Consider the following 10,001-nt stretch of genomic DNA (forward strand, 5'->3'; position numbering starts at 1 on the left):
CTGAAGTTAGTCGCGTCCCTCCCCGGGCGAGGCAGAATCTCATCTACCGAGGGAATATCTTCATCCTCCACCGCATCCACTTCTCCGGTGACGTGAACAGAATTCTCTAGTATCGGATTGGAAGCAGGGAGATCATCACGAGAAGAACCACCGACCATTTTTTAACAAAAAACTCTCCAAAGAAAAGTAATACAAAGAAAGAATGAAAGGTTGCAGTGAGCAGGAAGGAAAGCAAGAATTCGAGATATCTAAAAAATCGATATCTGAAGAACTCTCTCAAATGGATGATGAAGCGAATCAATCAAATGACAAGTTCCCCTATTTATAAGAGACATAAATTCTACGAGCACGAAACCCAAGAGTCGTCATTTGAATCTGATGAGGGTATGAAACGTTTAAGTTTTCCAGGAACGTGTGTCATAATGGTGGCATACACGAACCAACACTTCATTTGCCAAACCGGCGTTTCGATTGCGAAACCATCGCAACGGTCCACGAGTGCCGAAAGAAAACATCCACCCCGCCAAAAAATCCACAGAACGCGACTAAGGAACGGAAAGTTGGGGGTCAGATTCCTCTCGACTAAGCTGCAAACATTATCCATCCGTCGAGCCAGACAAAGGACGACCCCGACAGACAGAGGGACTAACTGTATTGGTCAAAATCTGAACACCATGACCAGGTTGCCCACGGCCCCTTTTTAGCAATCGGGTAGTGGAAGTCAATAATGTCCACTTCATGTCTCCTCCAAGATATCCGACACATCGAAAAGAGCAATGCCTAGAGTCACGACCAAAATGCACCACCGACCCAAGCGCACCAAGTCACGACGGGGATCAAGAGGTTTCGACTATATATATAGCCCAGGAAGGTTTTCAAGGGGGGCTTCTCCATCTTTCTAACAGAAGAAAAATAAGAAAAGCTTCATTCTTGTATCCTAAGAGGAAAAACAATTGTAATCCTCCTTCCTCATCCATCGATGAAGAAGGCAGTGTCGAATCTTAATAAGATTGTTGATAGTTCATTCGTCCCATATGTAATTATTATTACTAAATCTTTCGATCTGGAATCAATTAAGTTTGACTAAGATTTACCCCTTCATCTTTGACTGATTTGTTCAAAAATGTTTTAATATCTTTTGAGTCAAACATATATGCCGCCTATTCTTAATTTAAGTGATTGGATCAACAACTATTTAGGTTAATTCTTCTTATTATTATTATTAAAGAACTAGTCCCATCTCTAGTTTGTAGGATGGTTTCGAAGAGGCGAAGGAGAAAATAAAGAAACATTTCAGAAAGTAGAGCTATTTCCTTCATCTTATGACACAGCATGGGTAGCTATGATTCCTTCAAGAAATTCCGTAAATCAACCATGTTTTCCTCAGTGTTTGGATTGGACTCTTGAAAATGAAAGTGAAGATGGATCTTGGGGATTAAATCCTGGCCATTCATTGCTTGTCAAGGACTCCCTTTCTTCTACTTTAGCATGTTTGATTGCCCTTCGCAAATGGGGAGTTGGAGATAACCAAAGTCCAAGGAGGTAACATTCTTCAATTAATTTCTTTTGTGAGAAAGTAATGCTGAAAAAGAAAAGAAGTTTTTAAGTTCTATATATGGATGTTTTAAAAATATTTATTTAATTAGACAATCATGTTTAGTTTTCTTGGCAAGGGCTGTGTTGGGCTAAAACTGCCCACAAATACTCTTAATATAGTGTAATATTATCTGCTTTGGGTCAAGCCCACATGATTTTTCCCAAAAGGTCTTACTCCATTAAAAGTATTCAACTCCTTATAAATATAATCTTTTACCTTTCTACTTTCCATGTGCAGACTTTGTTCACACACATCCAACAATCTCCCCGTTGAACTAAGTTTCACATGACACATCACTGTTTATGGATTAATTTGGAGATTAACTGTGTGTCACCCATAGGATTCGAGTATTTACGGCCACCGAAGCCCAAGGAGAGGCTAGGTATGCGCCATCTCCTTACTCATCTCGCCAAACCATAGGCTCTAATATCAGTTGTTAGGCTAAAACAACCCAAAGATACTCTTAACATGGTGTGATATTTTCGTTTTGGGTCAAGCCTGCACGGTTTTCTTCGAAAGGCCTCACACTATTAAAAGTATCAAACTCCTTATAAGTAGAATCTTTTTCCTTTCTCCTTTTCGTGTGAGACTTTCTTCACACACACTCAACAGGAAATCCGGTGCACTAAGCTCCCGCTATACGCGAAATCGAGGAAGGATCGGACCACAAGAGTCTATCTTGCGCAGTCTTAACTTCATCTACCACCTAGTATAATGTAACAAACTAAAATATATAATACTATCTTAATTAACTAATACATATATTAGACATGCGCAAGTTCTTTTTCTTTATAAAAACAAAATAGTACATTGTACAGTGCTAAGAATATACTAACTACTAATCTATATCAATATTATATTAAAAGCATGAAAGTCCTTGGTAAAATATTATTAACTTTTTTTACCCTTTAAAAATAGTTGAAGGTCGCTAGCGATTAGATTCATGATTTACTTTATGATGAATTAATTATTCGGATAGATTTAATCAAAATTACACACTCATTCTAAATCTACTCACTCTGAAATTTTGATTTGTTTGTGCAAATAGAAAAAGAACCTTTGAACTAATCACGTTAAATATTTTTGTCTCTTTTGGAAAATTACTCTTTTGTTGTCTGATTTATCGTCGTTCAAAATTTGCTTTACTAGCTTCCTCGTGATACTTGATTATTCCGATCCTAATAATATACATTTATAATATAATGGATTTTTATGCTATATATTCAGAGTATATTTTATTAATTTGTTAGATATCTGATGGCCAATGCTATAGCAGTATGACAAATGACAGTTCAAAGAGTATGGACATTTTGAATTAGAAATGCAGGACCTCTCTTGAGAATCCACGAACCAGTCCCTGTTGGGACACATATGATAGCTATAAGCCGAGTCCATCAGCCATATATCTGCTGATGTTGATGGCTCTATTGTAACTAATGTGAAGTCTGAATCATCACAATCAGCTACATTTGAATCCATAATGGCCTTTCCATTGTTATGTTTGGCCTTATTCTTCAACTTCGGACAGTCTTTCTTCCAGTATCCCTTTTCTCGACAAAAGGCACATTCATTTTTGCTGGGTCTAGATCTTCACTTGGATCTTCCCTTCTTTGTCCTCATTTGATTTTGAGGATGACCCCTCACAACCAGTGCTTCTCCTTCTCCGCCCTTTTGTTTTTCTCCCTTTCTTTGTTCATAGCTGTACAAAGCCGAACAAACTTCTCTGAGAGAAATTTTGTCATTCCCATGGAGTAGAGTAGTTTCAAGGTGCTCGTACTCATCAGGAAGTGACCCCAATAACATCAAGGCCAAGTCGCCATCATCAAAAGTTGCATCCATATTTTGCAAATCTGTGACCAACTTATTGAAACTGGTGATATGTTCGTTCATTGTGGTACCAGGAACATAGGTGAAGCGAAACAATCTCTTCTTCATGTACAATTTATTTTGACTGTTTTTCTTCAAAAATTTATCCTCCAGTGCTTTCCATAATTTACTTGCAGAAGTTTCCTTTGTGTATGGATATTTCTGCTCTCTAGCAAGGTAGGATCGAATGGTACCGCAAGCAACACGGTTGATAATTCTCCAATCTTCTTCTCCAATAACATCTGGTCTTTTTTCTTCAATGGCAAGATCTAGCCCTTGTTGAAAAAGGACATCTAGAACCTCGCCTTGCCACATCCCAAAATGTCCTGATCCGTCAAATATTTCTACCGCAAATTTTGCATTTGACACATTTTTTGTCATAAGCGAAGATGCCAATGATGACGTATTGTTGACACTTGATGTAAATTCTTCTTGTTTATTGCCTCCCATCTTTGACACAAATATTATTTAATAGCTGACGACAAAAATCAAGATTATTTCCTTTCTAGTGTGGAAGATCAGATTAAGCTGCAACCACAGAGCATACTCAGACAGAACCTTGACTCAGTTACCAAGATAAATCTTTTCTGATGTGGAAGATCAGACTATGCTGCAACCACAGAGCATACTTAGAAGTACCTTGGCTCTGATACCAATTGTTGCGGAAGTCAAATGTATATAGTGCGAATGAGTCACAACTACTATACCAAAAATTATGGTAGTCACCAAATAATAAATAAGACAATAAAGAAACAATAAAAGGAACACCAGAATTTACGAGGTTCGGCCAATTTTACCTACTTCCTCGGACACAACCAATATTTTATTCCACTCAAAAAATACAAGTGAAATAATACTAAAGAGAGAAGATACAAATGCCTTAAGAAGATAAGAAGCCAAATGAGAGGTGTGTTTAAATCCTAAACATTAGGCCTCCTTTTATAAGAAAAAAATCCCAATAATTTTTCTCCCCAACCGATGTGGGAGTTTGACAACTTCAACACTTAATTCTTCTTTCTTATTAGAGATGTTTACACAAATAACCGGTCAATTCATAGTTTAGTTAGTATACAAAGATTTTATGAATGAGAGTTTTGGCGTAACTGGTAAAGTTGTTGCCATGTGATCACGGATTTGAACCATTGAAACAGCCTCTTGCAAAAATGCAGGGTAAGATTGCGTATAATATGCCTTTATAGTCCGGTCCTTTCCCGGACCCCGCGCATAGCGGGCTTAGTGCACTGAGCTGCCCCACACTATTAAAAGTATCAAACTCCTTATAAGTACAATCTTTTTCTTTTCTCCTTTCCGTGTGAGACTTTCTTCACACACACTCAACAAGCAATCCGGTGCACTAAGCTCCCGCTATACACGGAATCCGAGGAAGGATCGGACCATAAGAGTCTATCGTGCGCAGTCTTAACTTCCTCTACCACCTAGTATAATGTAACAAACTAAAATATATAATACTATCTTAATTAGCTAATACATATATTAGACATGCGCAAGTTCTTTTTCTTTATAAAAACATAATAGTACATTGTACCGTGCTAAGAATATACTAACTACTAATCTATATCAATATTATATTAAAAGTATGAAAGTCCTTGATAAAATATTATTAATTTTTTTTACCCTTTGAAAATAGTTGAAGGTCTCTAGCGATTAGATTCATGATTTACTTTATAACGAATTAATTATTCGAATAGATTTAATCAAAATTACACACTCATTCTTAATCTAGTGACTCTAAAATCTTGATTTGTTTGTGCAAATAGAAAAAGAACCTTTGAACTAACCACGTTAAATATTTTTGTCTCTTTTGGCATATTTCTCTTTTGTTGTCTGATTTATTGTCGTTCAAAGTTTGCTTTACTAGATATCTGGATACATTTATAATATAATGGATTTTTATACTATATATTCAGAGTATATTTTATTAATTTGTTAGATATCTGGTGGCTAGATGTTCAGAGTATATTTTATTAATTTGTTAGATATCTGATGGCCAATGCTATAGCAGTATGACAAATGACAGTTCAAAGAGTATGGACATTTTGAATTAGAAATGCAGGACCTCTCTGACAATTCCACAAGCTCCACTCACTTTCAAGAAAAATGTAGCACGGAGGTTTAATTTTAATCAGATAGTTTAACAGGCTTTATAGCAGATTAACAGAAAAATTTGCGAAAAACAAAGATTGAAATAATGAACTAAATACATGCTAATGGCTTGGTTCACTTTTGCATATAGTTCTTCTCCTTCTAATCCACTACCCCGGGCGGAGCAGAGGTTGCAGAATTCAGTAGATTTGGTTGTAACTGTGTATGTATTACAAAAATACTTTAAATATGTACACTTAAATTAGTACAAAGAGCTATAATACTCACAACTTATTTCCTCTTATAGGCAGGGGCAGATTTAGGGGGGGCGGAGGGGGTTCCGAACCCCCTTCGTCGAAAAATTACATTGTATATGTATGGTAAAATCTGTATTTTATCTCTATATATTAAGTTTTGAATCCCCTTAACACAACCCAAAAGTCTAGTTTAGTGGTCAAGGGGGTTTAAATTTTTTTTTAAATCATAGGTTCAATTCCCACTAACTATTTGAAAAATCAAACATGGGACTATCTTCACAAACAATCTTGTTATTTGAAGAACTTCATCCCTTTACTTTTATGCAACTAGATTTTGATGTAAATGGCACTAGTTCCTTTTATTCAGAACACTGTTTGTAATTTCGTTTTTAATTAATACAATTCTCCGTTTAAGCAAAAAATAAAAAAAATAAAGAGCTATAATTCAGTCGGTCAGTAATGTACAGAGAGCTGTAATTCAGACTGTCACTAAAGTACCAAGAGTAATTAATGTACACGATATTTTTCTAAGGAAATTCGTACTTCAGGGAGCGGAACCAAAATGTGGTTTATTTTTACTCAAAATACTCAAATAAGTGTAACAAAAAAGTTACCAAACTATATATAACGCCACTAATAGTGGCGCTATACAGTAACGTTAACTGTACCGTTACTGTATAGCGCCACTATTAGTGGTGTTATACTGACAAACCTTACATAGCGCCACTATTAATGGCGCTATACAGTAATTACCTGAAGACATAGCGCCATTAATAGTGGCGCTATACCCCTTAATACAAATCCTTCATCTTCTTCTTCTTCGTTCCATCTCCCTCATTTTCATTTCTGGTCCCCCACCACCACCACCACCGATTCTGCCCCCATTTTTTAAAAAAAAAAAAAATTTTGGGTCCCCCCGTCACATAAAATTTTAATATTTGTGGTCCCACTGTCGAGTAGAGCTTCGTGTTATTGTGGATTCACTCTTCCGGAGTCAAAATTTCGATCTATCTACATTTCGAAAATTCTAAATCGAGGTATTTCGATTTATTTTAAGTTGAAACTTTTATAACAATGCATATTACTTGATTTGTATGTGTTCTATTTCGGTTTGTGTTTATTTTTTCCGAAACTAGCATGTTAAATTTTATCCGGATTTAATTTTAGTGTTGTATAAAAATATGTAAATTAGTCTAAAAAATGTGTTTCTTAATATCCTCATGTATATTTATGTGTTTTTATGCCGTTTAGTTTAGATTATTTTTTAGCGTAGTAAAATGTATACTTTTTTAGCGTAGTAAAACGTAGACCTTTTTAGCGTAGTAAAACGTAGACCCCTTTAGCGTAGTAAAATGTAGAGCCTTGTAGCGTAGTATTGTGTAGTAATTGTTTAATTATCTTATATTCTAGCACGAAACCCATAATTATATATATATATATATATATAATTCTTACAATTAATTTATTAAAAAATATGAATAAAAATTATAAAAAAACATAAAATTATTAATGATAGTTTGGTACTACTGGGCCTCAGAAAATCTAGCACGAAACCCATAATTATAATATATATATATATATATATTATTTTTACAATTTAGTTATTAAATAAATATGAATAAAAATTATTAAAAAAATATAAAATTATTAATGATAGTTTGGTACCACTGAGCTTCAGAAAATCTAGCACGAAACCCATAATTATAAAAATTATATATATATATATATATATATATACCCATAATTATAATATATATATTATTTTTACAATTTAGTTATTAAATAAATATGAATAAAAATTATTAAAAAAACATAAAATTATTAATGATAGTTTGGTACCACTGAGCTTCAGAAAATCTAGCACGAAACCCATAATTATAAAAATTATATATATATATATATATATATATATATATATAATTTTTACAATTAAGTTATTAAAAAATATGAATAAAAATTATTAAAAAAACATAAAATTATTAATGATAGTTTGGTACCACTGGGCCTCAGAAAATCTAGCACGAAACCCATAAGTATATATATAATTTTTACAATTAAGTTGTTAAAAAATATGAATTTAAATTATAAAAAACACACATAAATTTTAATGATAGTTATTAAAAATTATGAATTTGCAGTTGACGACGTGGATGCACCTATACATCCCGACCCTCGGACGTCGGAGCTACTACCCCTACAGCCCCAGCATAGATCCGAGCATATATGGGGGGGGGGGAGTTGCTTACGCAGACTTTTCGGGGCAGGAGAGTGGATTTATTGTGGGAGTTTTTGACTCCTCCCCGCGTTCTACATCCCCGTGTGGTCCATCACTGGAGGAGATGGAATTATATAGGATCATTAGCATTGGCCGGATACAGCTCGACTATGCTTTGATCACGACGTTGATTGAGCGGTGGCGACCGGAGACACACACTTTCCATCTGCCCATCGGCGAAGCCACCATCACACTCCAGGACGTCGAGATTTTATATGTCCTATCCACCGATGGCTTGCCAATTTTACTGCCTGGGAATATGAGATATTTTAACCGGGCTTCATATATGGATATGCTGCACAGGCTCACGAGCTTCAGGTCCGAGGACCCAGATGTAGCAGTTGGGAGCAGTCGTATGCAGTTGGTCCCCATTAGAGACCACTTGGTACAGATCCACGATACTATCACCGACGACTCAGCGGAGGTGGATGTGGAGCAATATACGAGGCTGTTGTTGCTCCTTCTATTTGGGGGGTCTTGTTCCCGAACACTTCGGGGAACCTAGTGAGCCTTCGTTTTCTGCATCATATTGCGGACTTTGATGATACAGTCAGCTACAGCTGGGGTGGTGATGTCCTATCTTTTTTGTACAGGCAGATATGCCGGGCAACCATGGGCACACAGAGAGACGTTTCTGGCTTTCTACCACTTCTATAGGTGACAACTTATTCAAATAATTTGTCGTTTAGTTCCAATTCTACCTAGTTATAGTTAATCTTTACGTCAACTTTCTGTTTTAGGTTTGGGTGTGGGAGCGATTTCTGCAACTTCGGCCACCTCTACCACAACTACCGGCTAATGTACATATTCCTGATCTCCCTCTAGCTTGTAGGTGGGTATTGCGTCGTAAACTTGCACGAGAGTATCATGGACATCATAATCTCCCCTTCTGTAGGGATGTGTTGGATTTTCTGGAGGATGCACAGGTGAATATCTAACTAAACTTACCAATTATTTTTTAACTAGGTGTTGCGCATACTAACGGTTTGTGTTATTATTTGATAGTTCATCTGGACGCCGTACAGCGAAGAGCTGATAGGTACCCTGCCAGCGTATTGCACGCACGGTCGCCATATTTGGAGGGCTTTCGTCCCTCTCACGTGCCTCGATATTGTTGAGCATCATGCCTCAGAACGAGTATTTCGTCAGTTTGGATTTCCGCAGTCTATACCGACTCAGCCTGCATGGGATCCTTTACATTATGAGAGGGATGATAGGATGAGAGTGGACGACACATTTATTGACGGTGGTATGCATAAGGTTCTTGCCAGGCAGGAAGGTTCTCCACAGAACTTAATATACCCCCGTGCCGATCAGATATTAGACAAATACCTGAACGATGTTTGACAACGTGCTCTTTCAAGTGGTTCAAAAACATTGTCCACGTCTCTGTGCTTTCAATTGCACAAATAGCAAAGGCTAGAGGAAATATCTGTCCATTAGCATCCACAACCACGGCTATCAATAGCTTGATATCGTACTTTCCATAGACATGAGTTCCGTCTATGGATATTACGGGCCGGCAATACGGAAAACCATCAATTGCTGGCTTAAACGCCCAGAACACGTAATTAAATATATATTCTGGTTTACCCGGACTCCGCTCAAGCTTCCATTCAATAACTGTTCCGGGGTTAAAGTGCTGCAGTGCAACCATGTAGCTAGGCAGATCTGCAAATGACTTATCCCAGTTACCATAGACTATTTCAAACGCTCTTTTGCGCCCAAGATATGCCTTTCTTTTAGTAATTGTGTGGCCATATTCCTGGTAGACTGTTGTAATGCACTCTTTGATTTTATACCTTATGGACGCTTCGATGTGCGGAATAAGTACAAGAGATATCAAGTCAATATCCAAGTTGAAGTGATTCCCGTTGAAAGTGTCCATTTCGCATGTGTGGGT

The sequence above is a fragment of the Nicotiana tabacum genome, chromosome 5 (genome assembly GCF_000715075.1).
Source record: "Nicotiana tabacum cultivar K326 chromosome 5, ASM71507v2, whole genome shotgun sequence".
Classification (NCBI taxonomy): Eukaryota; Viridiplantae; Streptophyta; class Magnoliopsida; order Solanales; family Solanaceae; genus Nicotiana; species Nicotiana tabacum.